Source organism: Aegilops tauschii, chromosome 6, assembly GCF_002575655.3.
Source record: "Aegilops tauschii subsp. strangulata cultivar AL8/78 chromosome 6, Aet v6.0, whole genome shotgun sequence".
NCBI lineage: Eukaryota > Viridiplantae > Streptophyta > Magnoliopsida > Poales > Poaceae > Aegilops > Aegilops tauschii.
In genome coordinates, this window is record NC_053040.3 from 69,662,238 (window position 1) to 69,671,745 (window position 9,508).

Consider the following 9,508-nt stretch of genomic DNA (forward strand, 5'->3'; position numbering starts at 1 on the left):
ACTAGCTCGTTGATCAACAGATAGTCATGGTTTCCTGACTATGGACATTGGATGTCATTGATAACGGGATCACATCATTAGGAGAATGATGTGATGGACAAGACCCAATCCTAAGCATAGCATAAAAGATCGTGTAGTTTCGTTTGCTAGAGCTTTTCCAATGTCAAGTATCTTTTCCTTAGACCATGAGATCGTGCAACTCCCGGATACCGTAGGAGTGCTTTGGGTGTGCCAAACGTCACAACGTAACTGGGTGACTATAAAGGTGCACTACGGGTATCTCCGAAAGTGTCTGTTGGGTTGGCACGGATCGAGACTGGGATTTGTCACTCCGTGTGACGGAGAGGTATCTCTGGGCCCACTCGGTAATGCATCATCATAATGAGCTCAATGTGATTAAGGCGTTAGTCACGGGATCATGCATTGCGGTACGAGTAAAGAGACTTGCCGGTAACGAGATTGAACAAGGTATTGGGATACCGACGATCGAATCTCGGGCAAGTAACATACCGATTGACAAAGGGAATTGCATACGGATTGATTGAATCCTCGACACCGTGGTTCATCCGATGAGATCATCGTGGAACATGTGGGAGCCAACATGGGTATCCAGATCCCGCTGTTGGTTATTGACCGGAGAGGCGTCTCGGTCATGTCTGCATGTCTCCCGAACCCGTAGGGTCTACACACTTAAGGTTCAGTGACGCTAGGGTTGTAGAGATATATGTATGCGGAAACCCGAAAGTTGTTCGGAGTCCCGGATGAGATCCCGGACGTCACGAGAGGTTCCGGAATGGTCCGGAGGTGAAGAATTATATATAGGAAGTCAAGTTTCGGCCACCGGGAAAGTTTCGGGGGTTACCGGTATTGTACCGGGACCACCGGAAGGGTCCCGGGGGTCCACCGGGTGGGGCCACCTATCCCGGAGGGCCCCGTGGGCTGAAAGTGGAAGGGAACCAGCCCTTAGTGGGCTGGGGCGCCCCCCTTGGGCCTCCCCCCATGCGCCTAGGGTTGGGAACCCTAGGGGGGGAGCTTCCCCCTTGCCTTGGGGGGCAAGGCACCCCTTTCCACCCCTTGGCCGCCGCCCCCCCCAACCCTAGATGGGTTTTGGCCGGCCCCCTCCCAAGGGGGCCTATATAAAGGGGGGGAGGGAGGGCAGCAAGACACAGCCTTGGGCGCCTCCCTCCTCCCCTGCAACACCTCTCTCTCTCTCTCGCAGAAGCTCGGCGAAGCCCTGCCAGAGACCCGCTACATCCACCACCACGCCGTCGTGCTGTTGGATCTCCATCAACCTCTCCTTCCCCCTTGCTGGATCAAAAAGGAGGAGACGTTGTTGCACCGTACGTGTGTTGAACGCGGAGGTGCCGTCCGTTCGGCACTCGGTCATCGGTGATTTGGATCACGGCGAGTACGACTCCGTCATCCACGTTCATTGGAACGCTTCCGCTCGCAATCTACAAGGGTATGTAGATGCACTCCTTTCCCCTCGTTGCTAGTAGACTCCATAGATGCATCTTGGTGAGCGTAGGAAAATTTTAAATTATGCTACGATTCCCAACACTATCACTGTTACCGTTACTATTGCTGCTGGTACTATTATCAAAACTATCATATTACTTTGCTACTGATCATGTTGCTATAGATAATTAATCTCTATGTGTGGTTGAATTGACAACTCAACTACAACTCAGCTGCTAATACCTGCAAATATTCTTTGGCTCCCCTTGTGTCAAATCTATAAATTTGGGTTGAATACTCTACCCTCAAAAACTGTTGCGATCCCCTATACTTGTGGGTTATCAAGACCTTTTTCTGGCGTAGTTGCCGGGGAGCATAGCTATATTTGTTGAGTCACTTGGGATTATTATCAATTTATCACTATGAAGAATCTGAAGGATGCTAAGTGTAACGCCCACGATGCGGCTATATCTCCCACGTGTCGAGGCACGACTTAGAGGCATAACCGCATAGTGGTTTTGTCGCAAGAAGGGTCATCTTCACACAATCCCATGTAATGAACAAGAATGGGATAAAGAGTTGGCTTACAATCGCCACTTCACACAATACATAAATATTATCATACATCATCCAAAATACAATCATATAGACCGACTACGGTCAAAATCCAGATGAAAATAAGACAACCCCAAATGCTAGATCCCCGATCGTCCCAACTGGGCTCCACTACTGATCATCAGGAAAAGACACATAGTAACGACCACGTTCCTCGTCGAACTCCCACTTGAGATCGACGCCATCGTCTGTACTGGCATCGTCGGCACCTGCAACTGTTTTGGAAGTATCTGTGAGTCACGGGGACTCAGCAATCTCACACCCGCGAGATCAAGACTATTTAAGCTTAAAGGGGGGAATGGTGCAAAGAGGTGGAGCTGCAGCGGCAAAAGCATATATGGTGGCTAACTTGCGCAAATGAGAGCGAGAAGAGAAGAAAAGGAACGGACGTCATCTAGCAATGACCAAGAAGAGGTCCTGAACACCTACTTACGTCATACATAACACAGACCGTGTTCACTTCCCGGACTCCGCCGAGAAGAGACCATCACGGCTACACACGCACTTGGTGTATTTTAATTGGGTCAGGTGACAAGTTATCTACAACCGGACATTAACAAATTCCCATCTGCCTCATAACCGCGGGCACGGATTTCGAAAGATAATACCCTGCAGGGGTGTCCCAACTTAGCCCATCATAAGCTCTCACGGTCAACGAAGGATAAACCTTCTCCCGGAAAGACCCGATCAGTCTCGGAATCCCGGTTTACAAGACATCTCGACAGTGGTAAAACAAGACCAGCAAAGCCGCCCGAATGTGCCGACAAATCCCGATAGGAGCTGCACATATCTCGTTCTCAGGGCACACCGGATTGTCCAAGCTTCTGATAGGCCAGACCAGAGTTGCCCCTGGTGGCCACCGGCGACTGACAGTTTGGACCAATACTCAGAGGAGCACTGGCCCGGGGGTTTAAAACAAAGATGACCCTCGGGCTCTAGAAAACCCGGGGGAAAAAGGTATAGGTCACAAATGGTAAAACCAAGGCTGGGCCTTGCTGGAGGAGTTTTATTCAAGGTGAACTGTCAAGGGGGTCACATAAATCACCCGACCGTGTAAGGAACGCAAACTCAAGGAACATAATCCCGGTATAACAGTAACTAGGGCGGCAAGAGTGGAACAAAACACCAGGCATAAGGCCGAGCCTTCCACCCTTTACCAAAATATATAGATGCATTAATTAAATAAGAGATATTGTGATATCCCAACATATCCATGTTCCGACATGGAACAAACTTCAACTTCACCTGCAACTAGCAACGCTATAAGAGGGGCTGAGCAAAAGCGGTACATAGCCAAACAACGGTTTGCTAGGTAAGGATGGTTAGGGCTGACATGGCTAAAAATAGGAGACATGATATAGCAAGTGATAGGTAGCGAGCATGGCAATAGAGCGAACAACTAGCATAGCAAAGATAGAAGTGATTTCGAGGGGTTGTCATCTTGCCTGCAAGATTCTCAGAGTTGTCGAAAGCTTGATCCTCGTAAGCGTACTCGACAGGTTCCTCGTTCACGAACTCGTCTCCCGGCTCTACCCAAGATAAGAACACAAACAAACGGAACCACAATCAACAACGAGAAATGCACAAGCAACATGATGCAAGACATGTATGATATGCAAGATATGGTATGCGATGCATATGCGTGCTCCGGAAGGAAAATGATGAATATGGCAGTAAATTGGCAAACCAAGCATGCCACTGGAAAGATGAGACGATTTCGGTCGAAATCGATATAAAGATCATCGGAATCGGATGCACGGTTTGCAAATGGCAAGCAAAACAAGAATGACACTAATCTGCGATAAACAGCAAGATAGCACTTTAAATGCAACAAGCAACAGTGCTACAGGACCCCAACATAGCAACAAAGCACGTGACAGTAATCTACAGGAGATGCTTGACAAAAGATGAACACTGAGCTACAGCTAGTTCACAACATATCAAGCTCAAACAAGCATGGCGAAAGTGCAAAAGATTACAGGTTAACAGACTTAGTGAAAAACTGGACATGGCAGAAATCATCATCAGGTAGCAATGTTCAGAGCACAAAATCAACATGATACAGAAACTTAACATAGCAAAACAAGGCATGGTAGTGTTCTAATAAATGCACATGACAAAAGTCCCTTACTGACCATAAGCCAAAAAGGACCAGAAGATATGATGGCAAGCATGTAAACATAGCAAGTTTCGTTATCAGGTTTCAGACTTAGCAGAAAACAGAGCATGACAGAAATATTAATATGTAGGCCTCTTTGTGAGCTTGATGCACTCCCTACAGAGCAATGCATGACAAACCAAGCATACCTACAGCAAGATGACATGTTTATGAAGCTATCCATGGCAAGAACAATTGCATAGCATGTATGGATCAACTACAATAAGCTTGGCAAAAATGCATATCATGTTAAAAATCTGCCAGAAATATTTTATAGCAAAAGTAGAGCACGATTGAGTCATGCTATGGTACTCTAAAATTGCAAACAATTGCAGGAATGGATCAATTACAACTATAGCTACAAAACATCCTTAGTGAACATCTCCAAAATATCCATGGATCTCTCTCTAGCATCAAGTTTACATGGCAACAAAGTTACAGCAGACGAGGACTTGGAGAAATCACTAAGTCCCTGAAATCAGAAATATTACGGGGCCTACTTTGCATGCTTGTGCTAGTCACCACAAAGATTACAAAAATACATGGACTATACCACTGGAAATATAGCATGGCATACTTCAAAACACATGTAGAGCTCATGCTCAAAAGATGCACAGAATAAATGATACAAAAATGACAAATCTGCAAGTTCTGATAAGAACCAGAGATTAACAGCAACTAGCCCTCTTCCAACGAAGATTTGGGCATCAAGATGACCTCTAATGAAAATGGTGCAATTGAACAAAATGAAGAGCCTCACGAGGCGAAACATTTGACATATTATACGTGCGAATCGGAGCTACATGCACAAAGTTACGGCATCGGGAATAGGAGCACTTGCGGAGAGAATTCTCAGACTTAGAAAAAAAACGGAGCGAGGGAAGTCAACGGGGAGGAGTTACCAGATCGGATCGCACAGGAGCTCGAGCTCGCCGGCTCGGGCCGGAGGAGGAGAGGGGACCGGCGGGGCGACGGCCGGAGGGCGAGGCCGGCGGGCGAGGCCGGCGGGGCGACGGAGGCGGAGGGGGCCGGAGGCGGCGATGGCCGCCGGCGGGCGCGCGGCGGCGGGGACGGGCGCCGCGGCGGCTGTCGGCGGTGATGGCGGCGGCGGCGGGAGAGGCGCCGGAGGCGCGGTGCGGGCGCGGGCTCGGGCGGCGGCGCAGCTCGGGCCGCGGGGGCCGGGAACGGGCCTGCGGGCCGGCGGCGGCGGCGGTTGGACGTCGTCCGGCGCGGACGGACGCGTTCGGCGGCGCGGTGGGAAAAACGCTAGGGTTCGTCTGCGAATCCGTTTTTCGGGATGCCCACTTATAAATTGGTAGAGGGAGCTAGGAGACTCCAAATGAGGTGCAGTTTTCGCCCACACGATCGTGATCGAACGACCTAGAGCATGGAAGAGAGTTTGGTGGGTTTTGGGCTGGTTTTGGAGGGTGTTTTTGCTGGACACTCAAATGGACATCGCGGAGGCCCGGTTAACCGTTGGAGTACCAAACGACCTCCGAATGAAACGAAACTTGACCGGTAGTCTCCGGGTGGTATAATAAGACCACTTGACAAGCCTCGGTCCATTCCGAGAAAGTTTGATACACGCACACGAAAGAAAACTAGAGGGGTGCACCGGAGGAGATAGGAGCGCCGGATTGGAAAACGGACAACGGGGAAAATGCTCGGATGCATGAGACGGACACGTATGCAAATGCAATGCACATGATGACATGATATGAAAATGCATGACATGACAAAATACAAAACAAAAGACAAAACCCAACAACGGAGGGAAAAACATATCACATAGCCAAAAATGGCAAGAGTCGGAGTTACAAATATGGCAAGTTACATGCGGGGTGTTACAACACTCCACCACTACGAGAGGATCTCGTCCCGAGATCTAGGACTGAAAGAACTCCGGATATTCGGAACGGAGATGATCCTCGCGTTCCCAGGTGGCTTCCCGGTCGGAATGGTGCGACCACTTCACTTTCAGGAATTTGATAGACTTGTTGCGAGTCTTGCGCTCAGTTTCTTCAAGAATAGCAACGGGGTGCTCATGATAAGACAAATCTTCTTGGAGGTCAATCTCTTCGAAGTTGATAGTGCGCTCAGGCGTCTTGAAGCACTTGCGGAGCTGTGACACGTGGAACACATCGTGCACGTTCGCGAAGTTGGAAGGAAGCTCAAGTTGATAGGCGAGGTCGCCTCTTTTACCAATGATCTTGAAAGGACCCACGTATCTAGGGGCAAGCTTCCCTTTGATACCGAAGCGACGAGTGCCTTTCATTGGAGAGACGCGGAGGTAGACATGGTCTCCGATCTCGAAAGCCAAATCACGATGCTTACTATCATAGTAGCTCTTCTGACGCGATTGCGCGGCTTTGAGATTATCACGGATGACTTTACACATTTCTTCAGCTTCAGTGATTAAGTCATTGCCAAGAAGTTGGCGTTCACCAGTCTCTGACCAATTGAGAGGAGTACGGCACTTTCTGCCATAGAGAATCTCGAATGGGGCCTTGCCCGAACTCGCTCGGAAGCTGTTGTTGTAGGAGAATTCAGCATAAGGAAGACAATCTTCCCATTTCATGCCAAAGGAAATGACACAAGCCCTGAGCATATCTTCAAGAATTTGATTGACTCGCTCGACTTGGCCACTAGTTTGAGGATGGAAAGCTGTGCTGAAGCGAATGTTTGTGCCCATGGCCTTCTGGAAGGAGTCCCAGAACTTAGAGGTGAAGATGCTTCCACGATCCGAAGAAATCAATTGTGGAATGCCATGCAAAGAGACAATTCTGGAGGTGTAGAGCTCTGCCAGCTGAGCTGCTGTGATGGATTCTTTGATAGGAAGGAAATGAGCCACTTTAGAGAGCTTGTCAATGACAACGAAGATAGCATCATTTCCGTGCTTGGACTTTGGAAATCCAGTCACGAAGTCCATTTCGATATGATCAAACTTCCACTCCGGAATAGCAAGAGGTTGGAGGAGGCCAGCTGGTCGTTGGTGTTCTGCTTTCACTCTTCGGCAGACATCACATTCATTCACGAATTGAGCAATTTCTCGCTTCATTCGAGTCCACCAATACGACTGCTTGAGGTCATGATACATCTTCGTACTTCCAGGATGAATGGAAAGGAGAGAATTGTGCGCTTCGTTCATTATGACTTTCCTTAGATCACCTTTCGGAACCACAATCCGGTCCTCGAAGAACAAAGTGTCTCTGTCATCAATGCGATAGCACTTGTATTTGGAAAGACCCTTGTCGATACCACGTTTCACCTTCTTCACCATGGCATAAAGGAGTTGTGCCTCACGAATTTGATCTTCCAAAGTAGGAGATACAATGAGGTTGGCAAGAACGCCTTGAGGAACAACTTGGAGATTCAGCTTGCGGAAAGCTTCACAAAGATCCGGCTGGAAAGGCTTGAGAATTAAGCTGTTGCAATACGCTTTCCTGCTTAAAGCATCTGCAATGACATTTGCTTTGCCTGGAGTATATTCGATACTCGGATTGTACTCTTGAATCATTTCGACCCATCGAGTCTGCCTGAGGTTGAGGTTGGGCTGAGTGAAGATATACTTGAGACTCTTGTGATCAGTGAAAATGTCCACTTGTCGTCCCAACAAGAGATGTCTCCACGTAACCAATGCATGGACAACTGCCGCCAACTCAAGATCGTGAGTGGGGTAGTTCTTCTCGTTGGGCTTCAACTGCCGAGAGGTATAAGCCACAACTTTCTTCTCTTGCATTAACACAGCACCGAGACCTTGGAGAGAAGCATCACAGAAGACTTCATACGGCTTGGATTCATCAGGAGGAGTCAAGACAGGAGCTGTGACTAGTTTCTGTTTGAGAGTGTTGAAAGCGACGTCACACTCAGGAGACCAGACATACTTCACATGCTTCTGAAGGAGATTGGAAAGAGGCTTTGCAATCTTGGAGAAATTCTCAACGAATCTTCGGCAATAGCTTGCAAGACCCAGAAAACTGCGGAGCTGCTTGACATTTTGAGGAGGTTCCCAATCTAGAACTGCGGACACCTTCTCGGGGTTAACAGCGATGCCTTTGGCAGAGATGATGTGACCAAGGAAAAGAACTTCATCGAGCCAAAACTCACATTTGGAGAACTTCGCATAGAATTGATACTCTCTGAGCTTGTTGAGCACCAATCGCAAATGTTTGGCATGATCCTGCTTATTCTTGAGAAGACCAAGATATCATCGAGATACACCAGAACGAATTCATTGGTATAAGGGTTGAAGATGAAATTCATCATCCGAGAGAACACCGGAGGAGCATTGACAAGGCCGAAAGACACGACAGTATATTCATAAGAACCAAAGCTTGTTCTGAATGCTGTCTTGGGAATATCTTCTTCACGAATGCGAATCTGATGATAACCCATACGAAGGTCAAGCTTCGAGAATACTTTAGCTCCTTTGAGTTGCTCAAAAAGCTCATTGATGTTGGGAAGTGGATACTTGTTCTTGATTGTCTTCTTGTTCAATGGACGGTAGTCGACACAAAGTCGGTCCGTGCCATCCTTCTTCTTGACAAAAAGAACACCACAACCCCATGGAGAAGAACTCGGTCTGATCAAACCCAGACGTTCTTGTTCATCGAGCTGCTTCTTCAATTCCTTCAGCTTGTTAGGTCCAAGCTTGTATGGACGCTTGCAAACGGGTACAGTACCAGGCTCTAGTTCGATAACGAACTCAACTGGCCGGTGCGGAGGCATACCCGGAAGCTCTTCTGGAAAGACATCTTGATACTCGCAAACGACTGGAATTTGAGAGACGGCATCCAATTCGCCCTTCTCATTGAGAGAGAAAAACCGAATGGTTTCATCACGAGCGGCAAAAACAATCACATCCTCAGACGAGTGTGTCAATTGAATTTCCCTGGCAGCGCAATCAAGTTGAGCCTTGTGCTTAGAAAGCCAGTCCATCCCGAGAATAAGATCAATATCCGAGTCACCAAGAACAATTGGAGAAGACAGAAATGCATAGTCGCCCATCTTGATGGTAACATTCGGAACCATGGAACTTGCATTCATGCATTTGCCCAGAGAGACAACTGCTAACGGCCTAGGCAATCCTTGGAAATGCAATTCATGCTTGGATGCAAAAGGTCTTGATATGAAAGAAAGAGATGCACCAGTATCAAAAAGAACTTTTGCAGGAATATCATTAACAGGAAGATTACCCATTATCACATCAGTAGATTCCTCCGCTTGAGCTGCATTCATCATGTTCACCTTTGCAAACTTTGGATTATGCTTGACCAC